This window comes from Suncus etruscus, chromosome X (genome assembly GCF_024139225.1).
Source record: "Suncus etruscus isolate mSunEtr1 chromosome X, mSunEtr1.pri.cur, whole genome shotgun sequence".
In the NCBI taxonomy this organism is placed as follows: domain Eukaryota; kingdom Metazoa; phylum Chordata; class Mammalia; order Eulipotyphla; family Soricidae; genus Suncus; species Suncus etruscus.
The window spans coordinates 122,252,087-122,276,062 of record NC_064868.1 but is presented as its reverse complement, the minus strand read 5'-3'; the positions used below and the strand labels follow the sequence as shown (position 1 = coordinate 122,276,062).

General features: G+C 38.5%; 1 pseudogene; it reads left to right on the top strand.

Moving 5' to 3' along the window:
• The first annotated feature begins 1,735 nt into the window (after window positions 1-1,735).
• LOC125999037 (26S proteasome non-ATPase regulatory subunit 13-like) lies at window positions 1,736-2,872 on the top strand (annotated as a pseudogene).
• Window positions 2,873-23,976: the final 21,104 nt, after the last annotated feature.

Genomic DNA, 23,976 nt, shown 5'->3' with positions numbered 1-23,976 from the left:
GTTCCAAGAACCAGAGCTGCAGGTCTGGGTGGCAGTCAATTTGAAAACCACGCTGCAGGGATCCGGCTCTGCACTTCATGAGATATTTTCTTTTGTCATGTATCAGTTTACTTAACATGGAGTTGCCTAGTTTACAAGATTTTAATGTTGTTTGGGCATGCCTATTCTTAGCAGTAAGGCAATTAGTGCTTAAGCAGCTGGTACCCAAATTATGCCATTCTTCTTCAAGTAGTTTTTAGTCTTGTCATAGATAAATAAAGACATACAGATGTTGTGTGATAATGTTTTATTTGCTAAGAATAAACATGGGCGGATTTTTACAGTTACAAACAAGCATGTTGAAGGGGGTGGGAGAAATAAAAGATAGGTAAGTGTTTATTCTCCTTTTGGTCACTAGAGGGCAATCACGATTCACTTTTACTCGATTTGCAATTTGAAAGAGCGGAGAGTTTTTCAGTCCTTCCTATTCTGAACAGCTATATTTTTTGGTTCCAGAAAAGAGCTTCTTTTCTACACAGCCCAGAGTCTTTGGGAGGGGTGTCTAGACATATTTAATAGTATTAATCTGCATCTAAAGAGACAAAGGAAAATAACACATTTTCGGTTATTTTTTTAAAAATTAATAATTTATTTGATGTATTAATTTTTAAATTTAAACACTATGATTACAAAGTTGTTCATAATTGAGTTTCAGTCTTACAATGTACATCACCCTTCACTTATGAACTTTTCTCACCAACAATGTCCCCCGTTTCTCTCTCATCTTTCCCCCCTCTGCCTCTGGGGCAGGCACTCTACTCTTGTCTCTATGTATCTTTTCTTATCTTCCTTTTCTGTACCTCTCTTTTCCTTTTATCTATCTTCCTTTTTTCCTACTTAGACACCTTAATTTTCATTATTGTTAATGAAGGGATAGTATACATTTAACTTTATCTCCACCCAACATCCAGTTATTGATCCAAGCGATCAATTTCAATTAACATTGTCATAGTGATCCATTCTCTGCTCTAACTACACTGCTCCACTATTTGTGGCAAGCTCCTTACCATAGCCTGGTACTATTGGACCTCCTCTCTATTGTCTCTGGATATTATTATCATGCTATCTTTTGTGTGTGTGTGGTTTTTGGATCACACCTGGCAGTGCTCAGGGTTTTTTCCTGGCTCAGTGCTCAGAAATTGCTCCTGGCAGGCACGGGGGACCATATGGGATTTCGGGATTCGAACCGATGACCTTCTGCATGAAAGGTAAACGCCTTACCTCCATGCTCTCTCTCCGGCCCCTTATCACGCTATCTTTTATTTTTCTTCCATCCCATAAGTGAGTGAGATAATTTGATTTCTATCCCTCTCCCTTTGGTTCATTTCACTCAGCATAATACTTTTATATCCATCCATGTCTAAGCAAATTTCATGATTTTATTTTTAACAGCTGCATAATATTTCATTGTACACATGTACTACTGTTTCGTTAGCCAATCATCTGTTCTTGGGCACTTGGGTTGTTTCTGGTATTGCCAACAGTGCTGCAATGAACCCTTTTAGGGGTGCAGATGGCATTTTTGTATTTTTTTATTCATAGGGTAATTCATTGGAGTGGTATTTCTGGATCATATGGGAGTTCAATTTTTATTTTTTGAAGCATATCCATATTGTTTTCAAAAAGATTGGACAAGCTCCTGCACTGTCGGTTCTGCTATCGCTACTGCTGTCCTACTTCTGCTCTTCCTGCCGTCATGAAGGACGTTCCTGGCTTCTTGCAGCCAAGCCAGAGCTCCGAGTCCAGCCAGGTTGCCGTGTGGCATCGTCTGGAGAAGCTCTACACCAAGAAGTTATGACATCAACTGACACTTCCAGTGCTTGACTTTGTGAGGACCGGTGCTTTGCTCAAGGAGATGGCCTCATCAAGCTTTATGAAAATTTCATCAGGGAATTTGAACATAGGGTAAACCCTTTGTCCTTGGTAGAAATTATTCTTCACGTAGTTCGACAGATGACTGATCCAAATGTGGCTCTTACTTTTCTGGAAAAGACACATGAGCAAGTGAAAAGTAGCGATGAGGCCATGATCCTGTGTAAAACCGCAGTAGGAGCACTAAAATTAAACATTGGGGACCTGCAGGTCACAAAAGAAAGGATCAAAGATGTTGAATAAATGCTTGGCGATCTGTCTGGGTGTGATATCGGTGCACAACCATTTCTGTGATCTTTCTAGCAAATCCCATCAGACCATTGGGAACCACGCTTCCTACTAGAAAGATGCATTCCGGTTTCTGTATTGTGTCCACATCAAGTATCTGTCAGTGTCTGAGCAACAGGAGAGATTTCATGCTGGTACCAGTGGGACTTCTTGGCGAAAGTGTTTCTTAACTTTGGAGAACTCCTATTGCACCCTGTTCTGGAGTCTGGCTGAAGAGCACTGACCACCAGTGGCTGATCAACACCCTTTCTTCCTTCAACAGTGACAATGTGAAGTGGTTTCAAACTCTGAAGACTGCCTGGGGCCAGCAGCTTGATTTAACAGCCAATGAGAACCTGCTTCTGAAGAAAATTCAGTTATTGGGCTTCATAGAGATGACTTTCACACGCCCTGCCAATCACAGACAGTCCAACTTTGAAGAAATTGTTCAAAGTGTTAAAATTACTGTAAATGAGGTGGAGTTGCGTGTGATGAAGGCACTCTCAGTGGGGTTGGTGAAAAGTAGCATTGATGAGGTGGATAAAGGGGTGCACATGACCTGAATGCAGGGCTTTGCATCTTGGATTTATAGCAGATCAAAGGCATGAAGGACCATCTGGAGTTCTGGTGCACTGATGTGAAAAGCATGGAGATGTTCCTGGTAAAATACCAGGCCCAAGATATCCTCAACTAGTGCCCTTCTGGAACCTTCCAGAACCTTCTCTGGAACCTGGTCTGGGTGACTTGGGAACCTGGTTGCTAAGATGGATAATGTGCATTATTACATCAAGGAATAGGGTTAGGATTCTGTTTAGAGTAGAGTCTGTCCTTCTGTAAAAAAAGGGGAGCCTGGTCTCAGGGGACTTCCTTCATGGGTGTCTCCTCCAGCCTGGAGGCCTGGTGGGGAGGTTAGCAGAAGTGAGAAAAGTTCCCCAGGAGACCCCAAAGTCTAGGGAACACCATGTCCTAGGCTGTGTATAACAGATACTTCTAAACATCTTTTCCAGTGGCTTCAGAATGTTCTGGTAATGTCCATCTTTGCTTAGTAAAAAAGGATGGACCAATAGGGATTCCCTCGCCAGTCTTGTTGTTCTAGCTCTTTGCGATGTATGCTAGTGTCTGTGGTGTGAGATATCTCATTGTTGTTTTGAATTATATCTCCCTGATGATTAATGCTATGGAGCATTTTTAAGTGTCTTTGGTCATCTGTATTTCTTCTTTGAGAAAATATCTGTTCTTTTTTCTTTCCATTTTTGGATGGGGTTGGATGTTTGTATTTTGCTGAGTCCTACCAGTGCCTTTGTATATTGTAGATATTAACGCCTTTTAACATGGGAATTGGGTGAATAATTTCTTCCATTCTGTGGGGTAGTCTTTGTATTCTGGTCACAATTTTTTTGAGATGCAGAAGATTTTGTAGTTAATGTAATCTCATTTGTTTAGCTTTGCTTTCATTTTCTTGGCCAGCTTCACTGTCATGGAGTGCTCTGCCTACATTTTCCTTCTTGTACCTTATGGTTTCAGTTCTGATATCAGGGTCTTCAATCTAATTTGATTTGACATTTGTGCATGGCATTAAATAGAGATTTGAGATCTGAATTTACTTTTTTTGGTTTTGTTGACTTAGCTGAATGAATGCTTGCATAATTATACATTTTCCTCTTTTTTATAGTTTTTGTGTCACACCCAGCAGTGCTCAGGGGTTACTCCTGGCTTTACGCTCAGAAATCGCTCCTGGCAGGTTCGGGGGACCATATGGGATGCCGGGATTCGAACTACTGCCCTTCTGCATACAAGGCAAATGCCTTTCCTCCATGCTATCTCTCTGGCCTCATAAATTTTCTTTTTTAATACTGCTTTTGCTGTGTCCCAAAAGTTCTGATTATTCACGTCTTCCTTTTCATTTGTTTCCAGAATTTTTAGATCTTTAGATTTCCTCCTTAATTCATTTCTGACCCACTAGCTGTTAAGTAGTGATCTGTTTAAATTCTAGGTGTTATGGTTATTTGTGTTTCTGTTTGTAATTCATGTCTATTTTCAGAGCATTATGGTCTGACAAGACAGTTGATACAATTCCTATCCTCTCGATTGTTTTTTCAAAATAAGGATTTATTTTTGTAGTTTTTTTCTATCAGAGGGCTTTATTGGATTGTCTAAATGCAACCATAAAGAGCATAGGAAGATCTAACAGAAATATTCACAACCTCCCAGTTTGACAGTAAATTAGAAGACAGCCAATGTTGTGGAATTGTATGCATAGAAAGGGTCAACTATTCAGGAGATGCAGGTAGTCTTAGATACTTTTATTAATAAGAAACTGGATAACATAAACATGTAACTACTTTTAGGTGAGGCTAGATCCTGACATATGTGAGATCAGAAAAATGCTGGAGCAAAGGTCTTGTTTCACGCAATCAAAATTATCCTGGCTGGGCCTGTAGAGGTAGAGAGCCATGTCTTGTTTTTTTGATCAAAGAGAGGTGAAAGGCAGAGTTGTATGCAAGTGAGTGTGATATTTATTTCTAGGGAATAGCAGAGTTTTTCTTTCAAACACAATGTTCAATGACCATCTTTGCTGTCTATCGGGCCTTAAAAACACCAATATAGTACTTTGAAAATGTATACAAAAGCTTGACAATAATGGAAAATGTTTTCCTCTGGTTCTTTCCTAAGCTAGAACTGTGGTATTCAGAAGAGAAAGTGATAGATAACAAGGTATAGTCAAAATTGGTAATTGGACTGAAAAAGGTTCGGCTCAGCAAAAGATGTTCCAAATGTTGTCTAGAGAAAAATAGTAAGAAGTTCTACAGCCTCTGCTAATAACAGAGTCAAAGAATCAGAATGAGAATAAGTAGTTTGGATTACTTGATGAATTTCTGATAAATTTATCCACAGGATTTTCATATAACTGTTAACAAAACTAATCCCAAAACTTTGCACAGAGGTTGCTCCTTAGTGCTGATAGTGACCAAGGAAGAAGAGTGGTAAGGAAAGAGGACCATGTCAAGCCAAATATTTTTCCTTGAACATACATTTGTTTTCATTTTTTGGCCACACACCTGGCATCTAATTTGGTATGTTCTTACAGGGGTATCAGTATTGAAAGATTTGTATGTGTAGTGAAGTCATGTCTGCGGCTGCATGCTCCAGGAATTTCAGGCTCTGTGGCTGATATGGTAGCAGCTGTAGAGTGTGAACATGACTGCCAGGGCTTCTGGAAGTATGGAAGGGAGTTAGGTCGGTGGTGGTAGGAAGCTGGCCTCATTCACTCCAAGAAGACTCTAGCATTCTCAGCCCAAATATCAGCATATTCGGAATTTTGTTCAGTTAGAATTCTGTGCAGAGATCAGCTGTAAAGTGGTGAAGTTGGGTCATTGGTGGGGAAGTGACTAAAGGTTGTGTGTGGGACTGCTGAGACATTGGCTGGGCTGTGACTTGGCCCACCCTACTTCCAAGAGTACCCCAGTGTACATCTATGAGTTTGGTGTATATCTGAATTTTTGTGGCTTGGTTTACATCTCTTTTGAGAATAAAATGAATGTATGTTATGAAGCTGGCTAATAAGTGGATATGGCAGTGGCTGTGTGATATGTAGCTCTGGGTATACTTGTTCTGTTTACTATGAACTGTGTGGTAGGTGTTTTTGTTTCAACCATGTATATACATTAGAATTTTCTATGATTCTATAAAAATACAACTATTGTGACTCTTTAAGATTCATTTAAAAATCAGGCCCCATGATTTACAAATGTATTCAAAATACAGTTTTAGATATATAATATTGCAACACTAATTTACCACCGATGTCAAATTCCCTCCACTAATGCACCCAGGTTCCTGAAATGTGATATCTCTAGCCTATATTTTTAATAAGCATGTTTTAAAATTTAATTTTTGTGACTTGGTTTCCATGTTTACAGTATTGATGGCACTGTTGTTTAGGCAAACAGATACATCATATTGCTACACCTTTCATTTGTCTTAAAACTCTGATACTTTCTCATATTTTGTCCTATCTGTTTTATGTATTTTTTCTTCGCCTCCCATTTACTACTTTTCTGAACAAAACAAAGACATTAACTATACAAATTCTAAGACACATTTGATTAAAATTTTTTGTAGTGCTAGAGATGAAACCCAGGGCATTAAACATGAGACACATGCAGTCTACCACTGAAGTTTATTCCTGTTCATAAACTATAATTATTTTCGGGAACTGCTTGACACTATATATGTATATATAGTTAAAAATAAACAAATAATTTTAATCCTACTATAGTAATTCTTAGCCATATTTGTTTTCATTTTTTGCTTTTATGTGCCATACCTGGTGGTGCTCAGGGCTTATTCATATCTCTGTGGTCAAGGAACACTCTGGGTTAGTCTTTGGGTGAAGTTATGTGGGGTCCTTTTTCTTTCTTTTTTTTTTTTTTAGGAAAAAGAGATCAAGAATCTATTCCATTTAAAATAGTGTCTGAACTATTAAGTACTTAGGAATCAACCTAACAGAAGTGAGAGACCTATACCGTGAAAACTTCAAAAACACTTAAGAAATTGCAAAAGACCTAAGGAAATGGAAGAACATTCTATGTCATGGATTGAAAGAATCAATATAACCCAAATTACCATCTTAAATAGACTACTATATAGATTCAATGCAATCCCTATGTGGGTTTCTGAGAGTAAAACTTCAGATGGCGGCATGCAAGGCAAGTGTCTTACCCACTATTCTATCACTCTGCACCCTCTCAATGATATATTATGATCACATTATAATTTAAGTAAATTTTTAGTATTGTGATGATGCTCAGGCATTTTGTTTTAAGGTGCCATGCTTACTAGGGCCATGCCCTATTTGTGGTGCACTCTCATACCCAACTGCTTTTGGTGGAAATTATTTATGTACCCAGGATCTCAGACCTCACTTGGGACAAGTGTGATGCTGAGAATTTGAACTTGTGACAAGTGTGCAAGACAGGCACCCTAAGCCTTTTTTGCATTACTCCAGATTCTAAGTATCTGTACTCTTTTTTTTTTTGTTTTTGGGTCACACCCGGCTACGCTCAGGGGTTACTCCTGCCTCTATGCTCAGAAATCACTCCTGGCAGACTCAGGGGACCATATGGGATGCAGGGATTTGACCCACCGACCTTCTGTATGCAAGGCAAAAGCTATCTCACCGGCCCCTAAATATCTGTACTCTTATAAACTAACAATGCAATTTAAATATGTAAAATACTTTTATAGTGGAAAACCATTCAGCTATAAGAAAATATATTTCCTTTTGTGTGAATGGAAAGCGGAGCGGGGTCAGGCTAAGTCAAAGAAGTCCCAGGAAGAAACAACCATAGGATGATTGCACTCATGTATGGAATATAGAGGAAAAATTAAAGATGAAAGAAAGAGAAACCTTAGACCCTGTGTATATAATTGAGGTTACCAAAGTGGAGGGGAGAAATGAAAGCCAAAATACTGTGTAGAGAGACACTGGTGAGAGTAATAATGATAATGATAATGAGAATAATAATAGTGTTATATATTTTTAAAGATGTGCTTTTGTACCCCTAAAGCAGTCTTGCAAACCAACAATAACAAAATAAAAATCATTGTGGTAACCCACATAATAAAAATACTACACAGAAAAGGTATAGTGGAATACTTACTCATACCATATATTTGTTTTGTTAATTTATTTTGTATGTATGTTATGAAAAATATACTAATTTCTTCTCTGCCCCCTTTTGCAATAAATAGTTGAATCAGAATCTCTAGGAGAGAGGCCTGGATAGTAGTCCTTTTTAGGGAGCAGATTAACATCCTAAAATTCTAAAAGATCCATAGATGATTTTAATCTGTATATGGATATATGAAAGACAATCTGATGATGACAGAAAGATAATATTTTTTTTTCGTTTTGAGGCCACACTCGATGGTGCTCAGGGGTTACTCCTGGCTCCGCACTCAGAAATCACTCCTGATAGGCTCAGGAGACCACATGGGAGGCCGGAGATTGAACCGGATTTGACCCAGGTCATCTGCATGCAAGGATAATGCCCTGCCACCACTGAGAAGCAAAAATTTTAAAATCTTAGAAATTGATTCAAATATTATGTTCGTGAATCTGAGATAGTTTTCTTTTTTTAATAGGTAGGATGCTTTTTAATGATATAGAAAAGCTACATAATGTTATCCAAAATAACAGGATATAAGATTATTCAAAAGTAGAACTTTTATAAACATGCATACAAAAACCAATCACATTAACAATATGAGAAAGATAAAAGAAAGCCAATTCCTCTTGCAGCAAGCATGAGTCTGTCCCCTCAGTCTTTTTTTATTTTATTTATTGATTGATTGGTTTTTGGTCCACACCCAGAGGTGCTCAGATATCGCCCCTGGTGGGCTGGGGATGCCAGGAATCAAACCAGGTCCCTCCCACTCCTGCCACATGCAAGACAAATGCCCTACCACTGTGCTATTGCTCCTACATACCTCTCATAGCATGTCCAACTTACTATATCAACTACAAATGATACATACATTACATCCTTATGACATAAAATATAATCTGAGGCATTTTCAAAAGGGGAAAGGGCACAAAGTCATTAGTACTGCTTATTTCTGGATGGTCAAATATCAGACATTTTAAAATTCTTATGCATACAAGAGCATAAGAGTAGTGCATTATTGTAGTACTTCGGTAAAAATATTGCAAACCAGAGTGTTTAAAAGGTGAACAAGAAAGAGAAAGAGAACAAAATTATCTGCCTTAGAGACAGGCAGGGGGAAGGATAGGAGAGAAACTGGGGACATTGGTGTCAGAAAATGTGCACTGGGAAAGGAATGGCTGTATATTGTATGACTGAAACTCGATTATGAACAACTTTGCAGCTGTGTATCTTGGAATGATTCAGTTAAAAGTTAAATACAAAAATATTGCCTTGAGGAAACATGTAAGGGAGCAATAAATGGCTAAAGGCAATGGATCTGGAGAGTTGGTGTACAGAGCTGTTCATACCTGGGAGATGAAATGGGTTGGATGGGAAGGATACTTGGGACATTGGTGGAAGGAAGTAGGCACTCTTATGGTGCGGTGGTGTTAGAGTAATGTGTGCATAAAATATCATTAATAGTATTACAGATAATCGTGGTACTTCAGTAGAAACTGGTGGAGGGAAAATGTGTGCCTATTTCATAGAGCTGTTGTGAGGACTAAGTTGTCATGTCACAGCAGAGAACCCATGCAACTAAAACACAAAAACAAAACAGATGGCACAGAACACTGGAAGTGCTATATAAATCCTAATTTTCACCCTCTTCTTTACTTCCCACTCTGTTGGCACTAGAAAGAATTTGGGACTCCAAATTCTATTGAGTTTTCCCCAGACTTCTATTTTCATCTGTTCACATTATTTGAGAACTTTTTTCATTGTCTGATCACTTGTTGTTATTTTTTGGGGGGGCGGGCACACCCGTTTGATGCTCAGGGGTTACTCCTGGCTAAGTGCTTAGAAATCGCCCCTGGCTTGGGGGACCATATGGGACACCGGGGGATCGAACTGTGGTCTTTCCTTGGCTAGCGCTTGCAAGGCAGACACCTTACCTCTAGCGCCACCTCACTGGCCCTGATCGCTTGTTTTAAGGCTCTTTTCCAACCTCTTCTGTTGCCTGGAGTTGTTATGCAGCTCATCTTCCAGCTCCTTATTCTGTCCTCAGCAGCTACTCTGTTACTCTGCTGGTGAGGCTTTCCAGTGAGGTTTTCATCTTTCAGTCCTGTTATTTCAGTTTGAAGTATTCTCTTTTCTACTTTCATATCTTCTTAATTCTAATTTGTAGTTCATTCCATTTGTTCCATAGATTTTTTTTGAGTTCTTTGAACATCCTCCAGATTTCCTCTCTCTATAGTCTTTACGGGAGAGGCTATATAGGTAGCCAGTATTTGTTGAGTCTATAGCACTAACATCTTCATTCTCTAAGCATTGTGGGGTTCTACATTGTTTCGCCATTGTGTCCTTTGCAGTGTGGTGATTTTTACATGTTGTGCTGGGTTCCATTGACTAGAGGATATGTGCACAGCCCTGGATCTGGATCTGAGCAGAATGGCCTTGTGCTCTTCTCATTGTGTAGGTCTCACTAAGGGTGGGGTGGCTCATCACACTGCTGCTCTGGACTCTTGCTGGGTCCCTTCTGGACCGCAGGGTGGGCACCACTTGCTGCCATCTCTGGGAAAGTAAGAGAAGCCCACCATACTGCTGCTCAGTGCCTCTTTCGGGGTCCAGTCTGAGTTACAGAGGAGGAACTACTCACTGCTACCTCTGGGGGTGGGTAAAGCTCACCAAGCTGAAGCCATCTGGGCCATGGGATCGGTGCTACTCACCACGCTTATATTTAGAGCCTCTCTCTGGGTCCTTTCTGGGCTGCAGAGTGGGAGTCAATCACCATGCTGCTTCAGCAACTCTCACTGGATCCCATGTTTGGACATCTTTCTTTTTTCATAGTAACCTTATTTTCTTTTTTAAATTAATATATTTATTTAAGCACCATGATTACAAACATGTTTGTAGTTGGGTTTTAGTTGTATAAAAGGACACCCCCTGGACATATTTCTTAAAGATGACCTGGTACCCCTTTGAAATCCTGCCCTTAAGAAGCAAATTTGCAACCTCCTCTAGCACTATAAAGATTTTAACAGCTCTCTTGTAACAGAATTCTTGTGGCACCCAGAATTCTTGCCCTGCTTTGAAAATGTTTATATAAACATACGATTCTGAATAAACGTGAACTTGTTATATAATTATATGAATATGTAATTTCCCAAGGGATGAAATGTTGTTAGTGTCACAGCTGCTCTCCAACAAATATCACATATGTAATATCTTTACTAATGTTTCATTTTGTGCACTAGTTTTATTCTTCCCTATTTTCACTCCTATTCATCTCTATTTCATTACTATTCTGTTTCTGAACTCTGGTAAAAACAGAAGAGTATAAATACTAAGCAATCTGCCTGCCAAATATGGGTCAGAAATATTCAAATATAGTAATTCTGCTCTTTTGCTTTTCCAAATTAAACCAATGACCTCTCAATATATAGTTTTTGTTTTAATACTACTGGCATAACATAATTTTCATTAAAATATTTTTCAAAATTCTACTTGTTGACAAACTGGGAAAATACCTTAATATTATTTTTACTTTTGAGAATGGGAGTTCTATCTTTTCTTTTAGCTAGAGAGAATATAAACTTAGGCTTCTAAATTTCCCTAAATATTATCTAGTCTAATTTCCTTAGGTTGTATTTGATATCCCACTACAATATTCCTGCTAAGGAGTTATTGAGTTTCAACTGGAATGCCTTTAATGATAGGCAGTTTACTACATCCCAAAAGTGACCGACACAATTTTTCAGTTTGGTTCGGTCTTCTGAAAATAATTTGGTAAATTGGGAGGCTTTCTAGTTCTAAGAATATGTGATTATGAAGGATTTGCTATTCTCCAATGCAGTGCTGCCTAAGTCCTGATCCTGGGGATCACATGTATCTGCATTCCTCCTGGGAATGTCTATGATATAATGTGTAAGCCCTGTTGATTTAGCAGACCATAAAGGAACATAAGGGTCAAATCACATAAACGTTGTGTACATCAAAGTTTTGCTGCTTCATATATGTATGCTAAGTGATATAAGTCAGTGTGTGAGCTAAAATTTATGAAAAGTAAACTACTCATTGCTAATGTTCAAATGGTGTATGTTTACTTAACCAACCAAACATCTGATAAGTAAAATTACAGGAGCATGGCTGGTAGATTAGTTTCTTAGTGATGCTTGGAAGAAATACAGAATTTATAAAATATTTGTCATATGCAACTGCAGGTTTTCATCTACACTCAGGAAATAGCTTGTGAAGCTTCACTCCTCATACCAAACATACCAGTTGACGGCAATAATAAAAAACCTGTCTGTAACAGCAGATTGAATGAAAGCCATTGGTATGAGGTTGTCTTGCTATTTATCTTAATTTGTCAGTTAAAAACATAGCAAGGTGCTGATAAAATCTGGAGCCAGGGTCAGTGATTGGCATGGCATATATCAGGACAATTTCTTATGTCTTCTCTTCACTGACATAGCCCAGCCAAAGTGCAGACACAGTTCTAGAGATAGAAACATGGTAAATAGCCTGCCTTTGTTGAAGTTAACTTGGGGGCGGGGAGTCAGATGAATTTAGAGGCCATTTCAGTTATTTCTGCTTGTAGAGGAGGGGAGGCTTTTGTTAGATGGAAAGACAATATGGAAGATTTTCAAAATTCATATTTAAATCTGTTCATATGCAAATTTATCACCTCAGATTGTTAAAAAGAGAACAAATTCTGACAATTTAGTTAGTAATAAGATTTAAACTTCTCAGCTTGATGAAAGCACAAAAAATCTAATGAGCACGCTTAGTAATTTGGTAATGACTTAAATTTAATATGAAAACTATTAAGCCTTAATAGGTTGCATATTTCTGTTTCACTTATCTGAATCTAAAGACATTCAGGAATATTTGAGAGAATATTTACCAATACTCTTTAACAATTCCTTATGGATTCAATATAATTGATAGGCTTTATGAAGAAACTGGCAATATTTGAGAATTTTGAGGACTGATAGTGATGTATAATATTTGAAGATATATATCAAATGTTTTAGAAAATAGATTTGAGATGTGCACTAAGAAAGATTTCATGAATACTAGCCTGACTTATTCAATTTATTCAAAAAGTCTATTCAAAGTATTAATATGAAGTTATTCCAATAGCTGCTTAGATACAACTCTTGAATTTTTTCTTTTTTCTTTTTTTGGTTTTTGGGCCACACCCAGTGACGCTCAGGGGCTACTCCTGACTATGCTCTCAGAAATCTCTCTCGGCTTTGGGAAACCATATGAAACCCCAGAGATCAAGCCCAGGTCCATCCTGGGTCAGCCATGTGCAAGACAAAAAAACTGCCCTACTGCTGAGCTATCATTCTGGCCCCTAAAGTATTGGTTTCCTCTGTTCTTTTTGGTTGTTTTGGTTTGTTGGGCCACACCCATGGGTGCTCAGAGGTTACTTCTGGATCTGCACTCAGAAATCATTCCTGGCAGGCTCAGGGATCATATAGGTTGCAAGGGATTGAACCTGGGTTCATCCCAGGTCAGCAGCATGCAAAGCAAATGCCTTACCCCTGTGCTGTCACTCCGACCCCTCTAACTCTTGAAATCTTGAGGGCATGCAATAATCCAGAGGAAATAAAAACATCATATAGTGTGGTCTAACCAAATATCTGAATGGGAGTATGATGGCTGAATGTCCTGATTATATAAAGTACCAATGAAAGCAATGATGTCATTTAGGAAAATGACAGATATGACTCTTGGCACCAGGTGACTAACTTATTTTTCTTTTAACAGACAGCAATGTCAAATACATGTGTTAAAATAAGAGATCACAATAAGTTTAAAGAAGACAGGCAATATAGAAGACTTGACAATATAGAAATGACAAGCTGGAACTTTTTAAAAGCTTTAAGCCACTAGACCAGGTTTCTGTCAATCTGACATGTAGCTTGTGCCTATCATAGGTCAATGAGGCTGACCTGCATTGTAAGGAATAGATAGTTCAGAAGAATGCCAGAATCTCTTTAATCTAGGTTATACTGTCTATATAATAGTACTAAGCTTTCTTCCTTGGTCCGACAGCAATATTTGTGTTCTAGTGTAGTCCTATAGCATAATTGGATGAATCTGACAGCCGAGGAATAGGTAGGAAAGGAGTAGAGTGTACCTCCTGACCTATTCATCGAAAAGGAAGAGGTCTGAATTGGGCTATTCATTGGCAGGAAGGTGTTGATTTTGAAGGGGGGCTTGTAAGGTGAACCTGCAGTAAAAGGAGCAGAAGCAAAACTATTTAAATTTGTTCCAGGCACAAAAGGACGCTTGAGTGAGATGAGAAGCAATTTTTGATGCGTAAAGCCTGTGAGTGAACAATTATGTTGCTCTTCTGGGAAACATTTTTCTACCTTGCTCGGGGAGCCCTGTTGGATCATTCTATAATAGAATAGAAGCAGTTGTGAACAGTAACAAACATGAGCAAGATGAGGCAAGACAGGCAGAACTGCTTTAGAGAAGTCCCAGAGGCATTGTGGCTTGGGCATAGTTTGCAGAAACATTCCTTCGAAGACAGTAAAGATTTGGCAAGTGAAAGACAAATGCTGGATGACATAATGTGGCCTACTTACCGGAACACATCCTACCAGCCTCTTATTTAGCAGAGCATGTCAAGCACCACTTAATTTCGGCTAAGTCCAGACTAAATTAGTGTAGAGTAACACAAAATAGTACAAGATAAAAGAGTATTAATGCCTATAAATTTTTAATTACCTCCCATAACTACATAACTGAAACAAAACTCATTTAAAATAGAAGTTTAGAAATGTGTGTACATATAATTCTATCAGTAACAATATTGTAAATTCCAATACTTCAAATCTAATTAAAAATATCAATTGAGAGTTAGTGTCATTTTGCTCTTTTCTATTGCCTGATTAACTGATCAGTCATTTGTGCCTTCAGATTATATTTAGCAAATTATATTTAGCAAATATTATCTACTATTTATTGAAAAATGTAGTCATTAAAGATAGAGAAATTATCAGAGATAATACTAATGGTAAGGTACTTGCTCACAAGTAGCTGACCTGGGTTATACCACATAAGGTTTCCTGAGCATTGCCAGGGGTGATTCCTGAGCACAGAACCATGCATAATCCTTGAACACTGCTGGATATAGACCAGCAAGCCCCACCCTTGCCCCATACAATAAACATAGAGAAAAAATAGGAGGGTGCAAAAAAAACCCAAAACATTTCTTGAGCTTAAATCTTGAAGATGAGGTTAGCCTAATCAAGTCTGGAGAGGTGACTTAATGGACTCCAGCCCATGCTTGCATGTGGAATCTCCAGGTTTGATTTTGTGTGGTACCAGTGTGCGTGACCTCTGAACACTTCCAGATGTGATACCCAAAAAGCTACTCACACACACACACACACACAAACACACAAACAGAAAACCAAACAAAAACCAAAAACACTAATTATAGGTATAGAGAGCAGTTTGAATGAAGTAGTGCAATACATTTTGAAAAGTGCATGTAGTGTGTGGTATAACAGCATTATATAAATGGCAGGAAGTGAGGTAAACAAGATTAGCAAGGACTTGTTCAAGAAAGGTTTGTGCTTCAAATAAGTGTTTTACCTTGTATGCTTAATTCTATGGGGTCATTGAAATGAAGTGATAGGTCAGATTTTTATTTTATATACTACAAATAGGATTCCTAAGGGAATAGAGTCCTTTAGGTCAAACTACAATTGAGTCTCACAGGTCTATTTTATTTTTCTTACTTACAATGGGATACTTTCACTATTTAGTCCTTGTAATAGTTTTATTTAATATCTGAAATGATAAAACTTGGGTGAGGAATCAAGGAATATATTTAATTTTGGTTAAATATTTGAAATAACATGATTTATAAAACTATTATGACTGGAGCCCATCTATGATCATATGTTTGTAATTATGGTTCTTAAATAAAGATTAAAAATTCCAAAAGTATTTCAGTTGAGATTCAGGCATGCAATGTTCCAGCACTAATCCCATTATCAGTGTCAACTTGCCTCCACCAATGTCTTCAAGTTGCTTCCCACTCACAGACTTTTAAAAAATTATTTTAAGCCACCATTAAAAATACAAGATTGTAAATAATTCCTTACAGCCCAATCCTGTGAGGGAAAAGGGAAACTGGTCTGGAACAGAGCCACCACAGGAAATAATCAAAACCATGCTGAAGAGAAATGAAACATGGATCTGGGTACCTTTCTACCATGTGGAGAGAAAGGCCCAGCAGGACCACTGTCTTTATTGGGAAGACAGAATAACCTTTATGGGTGGAGCATAGGTTGGGCTAGAGAGTCGATCCAGAGGTTCTTCCCACCCAGGGAGATTTCTGATATGTAAAAGGGAAGCCATAGTGGTTAAGGGAAATTACATCTGATAAGCCATACTGATTAGTGTAAAGACTTATTATTCCAACACATCATGATTTATAATACTTTTACTGGTAGAGTTCCATGCCAAAATACTATTCACACCACTCTATTCCTCTTTATTCCTTAGGGTGCCCACTTCACTCCACCATTATCCCAATGTCTCCCTATGCTCCCTCCCCATGTCAGGCTTCTTGTTGAAGGCATGATATCAGTGTCTGATGCTTTAGGACATTTGCTATTCCCCTATTTTGTTTCTTTCTATAAGGGAGCAGACTTTAGAATAACTCAGAAATCTTTTAATTGAGAATCTGACTCCATACTTATATAATTAATGGAGACGGGTAGGAATGTAGTTTTGTGATAGAGCATATGCTTCTCATGTGTAAAAGTATGGGATAGATACCTAACATCACAAAAAGAATAATGAAGATAACAATAACAATAATAATGAGGCAGAATAAGAGAGAGGAGTTCAATTTGAGATGTGATGGTTTCAATGTCTTAAAATTATCCAAATGAAAATCTGATGGGCACTTAAACCTCTGATTTTTGAGTCTGAGAGGATCTGAGGTTGGATATTATGGTTTCCAAATGATAATTGAAGTTTTATGTAAGTGCATGGAGTCACAAGTGAAAGTGAACATATGAGAGAACATGGATCTGAAATTGGAGACTTGGATAATTCAACATTTAGTTTGTCAGAATAAACTATGCTCCAATAAGTATTGAAAGACGTGATCATAAAGATAGCAAAATCACTAAATGCCTAGAAAAAAAGGTTCAGTGGTAGAGAGAACATACAATTCTGGGCAACATTCAATGCAGATATCAAACAAGATAGAAACAAAATATTTACTGAAATTGAAAATGTGGAGATTGTTGATAACCATGCAAATATTCCAATTAAAAGGCTAATGGTATAAGTGAATAATCAACAAATGCAAGTAATCAACTAAATGGAAGACAAGGAAGTGGAGGTTGTGCTTCATGAAATTTAGAAGATGGATTATAGAACTTGATATCAGATGTGGATGCATCAGGTATATAAAGGATAATATAGGCAGAACTCTCAATGACATTGAAACTAAAGACATCCTTAAGGATGTAACATCACTGATTAAGAAAGTGGAAGCAAAGATAAACAAGAAATTAAATTAAATTAAGAACCTTCTGTACCTCAAAGTAAACAATAACAGGGATAAAGTAATAGCCCACGAGTTGGGAGAAATTATTTGCCCACCAATCATCTGATAAAGGGTTAATGTGAAAGATAGAAAAAGCCAGTGATAGAACTTTACAAGAGAAACAAGCAACCAACTTCATCAAAAATTTGGAAGGACAGATGAATAGAAACTTCCTCAGAGAAGAAATACAAATGGTCAAAAGGGAGGGCTAAAGCAATAGCACAGCAGATAGGGCATTTTCCTTGCCCTTGGCCAACACAGGTTTGATACCCATATTCCAATATGATCTGCTGAGCCTGCTAGAAGTGATTTCTGAGCACAGAGCCAGGATAGTAGCTGAGCACTGCTGGGTATGGCCCCAAACTAAAACAAAAGACCCAACTGATCAAAAGGGATTTGAAATGATGCATCAGGAAGATGTATATCAGAAAGACAATGAGATATCTCACACCATAGAGACTGGCATATATCAAAAAGAACAAGAACAATTAGTGACAATGCAAATGGTGGGAGAAAGAGACCCACTGCTGTCAACTGGACAAACCTTTCAGAAAAAGTGTTGACATTCCTAAGAAATTTAGGAATTGAGTTTCTATTTGACCCAGCAACTTCACTTCTTGAAATATAGCCCAAGGATCCCAAAATAAAATTAGGTAATGTAGAGGTTATGCCATGACTTTCATGTGGTTCATCCAGATTTGATCCCTGGTATTTTATTGGTTTCCCTAAGCACTGCCAAGAGTTATCACGAAGTGTAGAGCTAGGAGTGATCCTTGAGTGTGGCCCTAATATAAAAATGGATAAAAGACACCTGCATCCTTAAGTTTCTTGCAGTGTTATTCATAATAGCCCAAATCTGGAAATTAAAGAATACATGAATAGATGGAATATTACTTAGCCATAAGAAAAGATTTGCTACAACTCGTAGGGACCTGGAGAGCCTGCTGAGTGAACCTAGTCATACTGACAAAGAATGATCTCTCTCATGTAAAGAAACATATTGATAAAATAAAGAATACCCAAAGATGATGAAAACAAAGAAAATGAGGATTACTATTCAGTAGAAAACATCTCAGGGGAACCTGATGGGATGCCAGGAATCAAACCGGGGTTGGTCCAAGGTTGGCCTCATGCAAGGCAAACACCCTACCACTGTTCTATCACATCGGCCCCTTTTTGAATCTTATTGAGACAGCCAGTTTCTACGTCTCTGCTGCTTTCCTTGCCACTTTTATTAACCAGAGTTTAATATAAGTCACCTGAGAGTCAGACTTAATATAATTACAGGTCCTTGTGCTAATTAACTCAGAAAAGGCAATGGAAGAAAGTAAAAAGTGATTTTACAGACCTAGAAGCTGGAAGAACAGAAACTTGTAGAAGCTTCTAATGTAACTGGGCCAGGGGGAATAACAGTGCAAGGCAGCCACTATGCTTCCAGTCAACATAGGTTCCACCAATGCAATATTTGGCCTTGTCCAGCTGAAGCCCCATCAGACCTGAATAAACTAGCAGTGAAGGGTAGCGAGCTGAAGACTCAGAAGTGTCCCAGACACTGGTGCCCACCACCCTCTGTAAAGTCAGTTTGTGAGAGGCCTGAGATCCCTCAACCAGCTGCTATCAATTGAGAACACTGATCAACTGTGGATGTGTGGATGTTTGTTCATCTGTCCATGTTGTAAGCAAAATCTTTTCTCTATCCCTCTAACATCTTTCCCCCTCCTGTATCTTTTCAGATTTATAATATGGGTCATAGAGTCACCACTTGCAACTGAACTGACCACATGAAGTTGCTTCTTTGAGTGGCGATCTGATCAGCAGCTGCAGGAGATCATCATCACCCTGACTGCTCTTCATCAACAGATTACTTTGTCAGCTAATCACTATCTGATATTTCCCCCATCCATTTTTTTTAAATAAACCTGTAAAATCTTCTCACCGTTTCTGAGTTTATTAGTACAAGTACCCTTAATTACATCAACCTAGCCCTTAGGTGATCTATGCTAAACTCTGCTAATAAAAGTGGCAGGAAAAGTAGCAGAGAGGAAAAGTTTCATTGTCTCAATAAGATCCAAGAAGCTGCTTGAGAACCCCTGGCCGAAATGCACTTTTCCCCATGATTGTCTGATTTCTTGTGTGAAACTGCAAGCTGAGACCCCACAGTATGACATCACTGAGTGGGCCATCAACCCCAGGGAAACCAGTCTACCATTGAGCCCCAGAATTAAACCCATAGTTTGGTGCCTGAACAGGGGCTTGAAACTTGTTTCTTGTGCATAACTGCAAGCTGAGACCTCACAACTTAAGCAGACTAGTAGATACGATAGGGAGAGGGCAATGACTATGATGGTGGGTGGAAGCATTTAATTGGGAGGGGACAGTGATGCTGAAAGGTAGTAGTGTTCTGTGTGAAATCTTATCAACATCAGTGAACCCTATAAACTACACTAAATATCTTTAAAAATGCCTCTAGTAAAAGCAGACTGGTGTCTGGAAGGCAACTGGGGATGGGGTGAACATTGTTCAAGAGAAGTGAACACTGGTTAAGGGGTCAGTGTTGAAACATTGTATGTCTGAAACTTAATCATTAATAACTTTGCAATTTCATAGTAGCTCAATGATAATAATAATATAAAGAAATTTGAAAATATTACAATGACTAAAGTATAGAGTTTCAATTCCAGGCCCTGGGGTTTCACCAGGTACAGATTTTGAGACGTCCTACCTACCCACACCACAGCATGTATCTCTGGAGGCTCACAGAACCCTTAATTTGACCTAGGGATCCCCAGAAATGTAGGGCCCATACAGGTAGCATTCGCTGGCCCTTATGTTGACATACTGGCCCCTTGGGCCAGGAATTGCAGGTGGGGCCCTATACCTTCTGTGTGACTCTTGGAAGTCCCTGTTGCCACCGATAAAGAGGGTATTTTTAAAAATAAATATTTAAACACCGTGATTACAAACATGATTGTAGTTGGGTTTTAGTCATAAAGAGGCATTGTGAATGTGAAAGAGTGACAGTAAATAGAATGTCAGAGTCACCTAGTGGTGAGTAGGCATTATTACTGGCTCTTCAGAAATCATTCATGGTAGGCACTGGGGATTGAATGTGTTTGGCCTTATGCAAGGAAAAGCACTACCCACAGTATTATTACTCCAGCCACTAAATGGATTGGGTTTGAGTGCAGGAGAAACATTTGTTCCAATGAATCAGGAAAGAATGTCTGGATATTTCAGTAATTTTGTAGGAGCCTATTTCATCTGATGGCTACAATTTTCTTTTCTTTTTTTGGTTTTTGGGTCACACCCGGCAGTGCTCAGGGGTTACTCCTGGTTCTATGCTCAGAAATTACTCCTGACAGGCTCGGGGGACCATATAGGATGCCGGGATTCGAACCACCATCCTGCATGCAAGGCAAATGCCCTACCTCCATGCTATCTCTCTGGCCCCATGGTCACAATTTTCTTTTCATGTATGTAATCCAGGTGTTTAAATAAAATATAGAAAGATATTTTTTCTTTATTTAAACAGCTCGATTATAAATATGATTGTGATTGTGACTCAGTCATGTAAAGAACACCCCCCCCTTCACCAGTGCAACATTCCCGCCACCAATGTCCCAAATCTCCCTCCATCCCATCCCACCCCCACCTGTACTCTAGACAGGCTTTCCGGTTACCTCTTTCATTCACATGATTATGGTAGTTCTCTGTGTAGTTATTTCTATAGCTGTACTCACCACTCTTTGTGGTGAGCTTCATGATGGCCACAATTTTCTAAGAGAGTAGAATGCAAAACTGTCTTCAAAGTATATTTTAGGGGAACTAAACTATACAATTTGATGAAAGTGGTAGTTATTTGATGTAACAACCAAGGGGAATAGGAGAACAGGACATTTACATAATCCTGGCTCATAGAGAATGAAGTCGTGAATTTATTTTTTATAGTTGAAATAATTTGGTTTTAATAGTATTTACTTTTATTCCTAAGGTTCACAAAATTATTACCCCTTCACTGAGTAATCAACCCTAACATTCCATTACTGTTTGGTATCACTTCTACTCCACCTTTTTCTTTTTTTTCCCCTCCCTTTACCATTACCTTACTTGGCAATCTTAGTTTTATAGTCAGTCCAAAGAACTGATTAGATGCTATTTATTCATCTGAGTAAGATTATAAGATTATAAGGTTCTTATGCCTCAACTTAATATTTCTTCATACTCCTATTCTCTAACTTCTTTGAATTAATAGCAAAAGGCCAATAATCTCATGGATTTTAGTGTGATTCTTTTAAACCTTTCTGGAGACACTGAAGGACTTGGTAGATTCATGGATGAGATTTGGCGAAAAGTTTTGGGGAAAGATAAAAGAACAAAAAAGTTAATTCCATGTTATGTGAAGTGAGTTCAATGGACAAATATCGGACGATCTCATTTTTCTATAGTATATAGTATAACAGTATGAGATACTTCAAGGTATCAGTGAAATCATTGTAAGCTATCAGTAAGGAGTAATACCAGGGGGAATACCTAGATTAATATTGACCCTAGGTATTAGAAATGATGCCAGGGAATGAAATATAACATGGGTAGTGGTCAGGAAATTTGAGCACAACAGTGGTATAGAAGTGTGGCATTTGTATTCATAGAAACCACAGTGTTAACAATACTGTCAGCAGCTGATCGAAATGACAATAATGCCAATGAGGTAGGCTGGTGACGGTTGAGAACTTGGGGAGATTGTTGGAGAGAAGTTGAAGGGATTGATGCTGAAACATTGTATGTCTGAAACCTAAATATAATTTTTGTAAACCATGGTAGTTAATAACAAAATAAATTTATAAATGCTAATTTCAAAAGAGGCAGTGAGAACTAAAATAGATTAGAAAGGACAAAGAGATTTGCAAAATGGGAAAAGGTAGAAGATTAAACATTTGGCTGAGAATTTATAGTAGATATATTAGAAAAATAAACCTCTCTACTAACTGAGGCTTTGGTAAAGCAAAATAAAAAATGAGGGTGGGCTGGAGAGGTGGCACTAGAGGTAAGGTGTCTGCCTTGCAAGCGCTAGCATAGGACGGACCGTGGTTCGATCCCCCGGCGTCCCATATGGTCCCCCAAGCCAGGAGCGATTTCTGAGCGCATAGCCAGGAGTAACCCCTGAGGGTCAAACGAGTGTGGCCCGAAAACCTAAAAAAAACGAGGGCAATAGAACTGAAAATTTGAAGGCAAAATATTTCTACTGCTGAAAAGAATGTGCTACAAAAATAAAGAGGAGCTTCTTTGAAATGGAGCATGTCGAGCAACTGTGAAGTCAAGGAGCTTAAGTCATTCTGACTGATGACAGAATTTAAATAGAAAGGGAAGTAATGAACCTATATGTCCCCATATTGGTGTGAGGGATGCAGGGTACACTATTAGCAGTACCAGAGAGGAACATTTAGAAATGCCACAGAGTCTCTAGCTATATACACGAAGCACAAATTCAACAGTACTGAAACATGAGATCTGAACTGTAAGCACCAAACTTTGTAAGGAACCTGTAAAAGTGGCAGGCAGGGTGATGAAGTCTGGGAATACTGGTGGAGGAAAGTTGACACTGCTGGTTGGATTGGTGTTGAAATATTATATGCCTAAAACTTAATTATCAATTATTTTGCAAATAATGGTTCTTTAATTAAATAAGAAATGAACAAAAAAGAAATGCACATCCCACAGAAACAGGATAAGTGATGAAAATGTGTGAGCAAAGTCAAATTTAAGACACAAACACATACAATTACCTAATTTTTGACAAAGGGGCAAGAAATCCTAAGTGGAGCAGGGAAAACCTCTTCAACAAGTGGTGCTGGCAGAACTGGTTAGCCACTTGCAAAAAAGCAAACATAGATCCACAGTAAACATCAAGTACGAAGGTAAAATCCAAATGGAATAAAGACCTTGATATCAGACCTGATACCATAAGGTATATAGAACAACACGTCGGTAAAACACTCCATGACACTGAGACTAAAGGCATCTTCAAGGAGGATACTGCACTTTCCAAACAAGTGGAAGCAGAGATCAACAGATGGGAATACATTAAACTGAGAAGCTTCTGCACCTCAAAAGAAATAGTGCCCAGGATACAAGAGTCATCCACCGAATGGGAGAAACTATTCACCCAACACCCATCAGATAAGGGGCTAATCTCCAAAATATACAGGGCACTGACAGAACTTTACAAAAAAAACATCTAATCCCATCAAAAAATGGGGAGAAGAAATGAACAGACACTTTGATATAAAAGAAATACAAATGGCCAAAAGGCACATGAAAAAATGCTTCTTGTCACTAATCATCAGAGAGATGCAAATCAAAACAACGATGAGATACCACCTCACACCACAGAGATTGGCGCACATCACAAAGAATGAGAACAATCAGTGCTGGTGGGGATGTGGAGAGAAAAGAACTCTTATCCACTGCTGGTGGGAATGCCGTCTAGTCCAACCTCTATGGAAAGCGATATGGAGATTCCTCCAAAATCTGGAAATTGAGCTCCCATTTGAC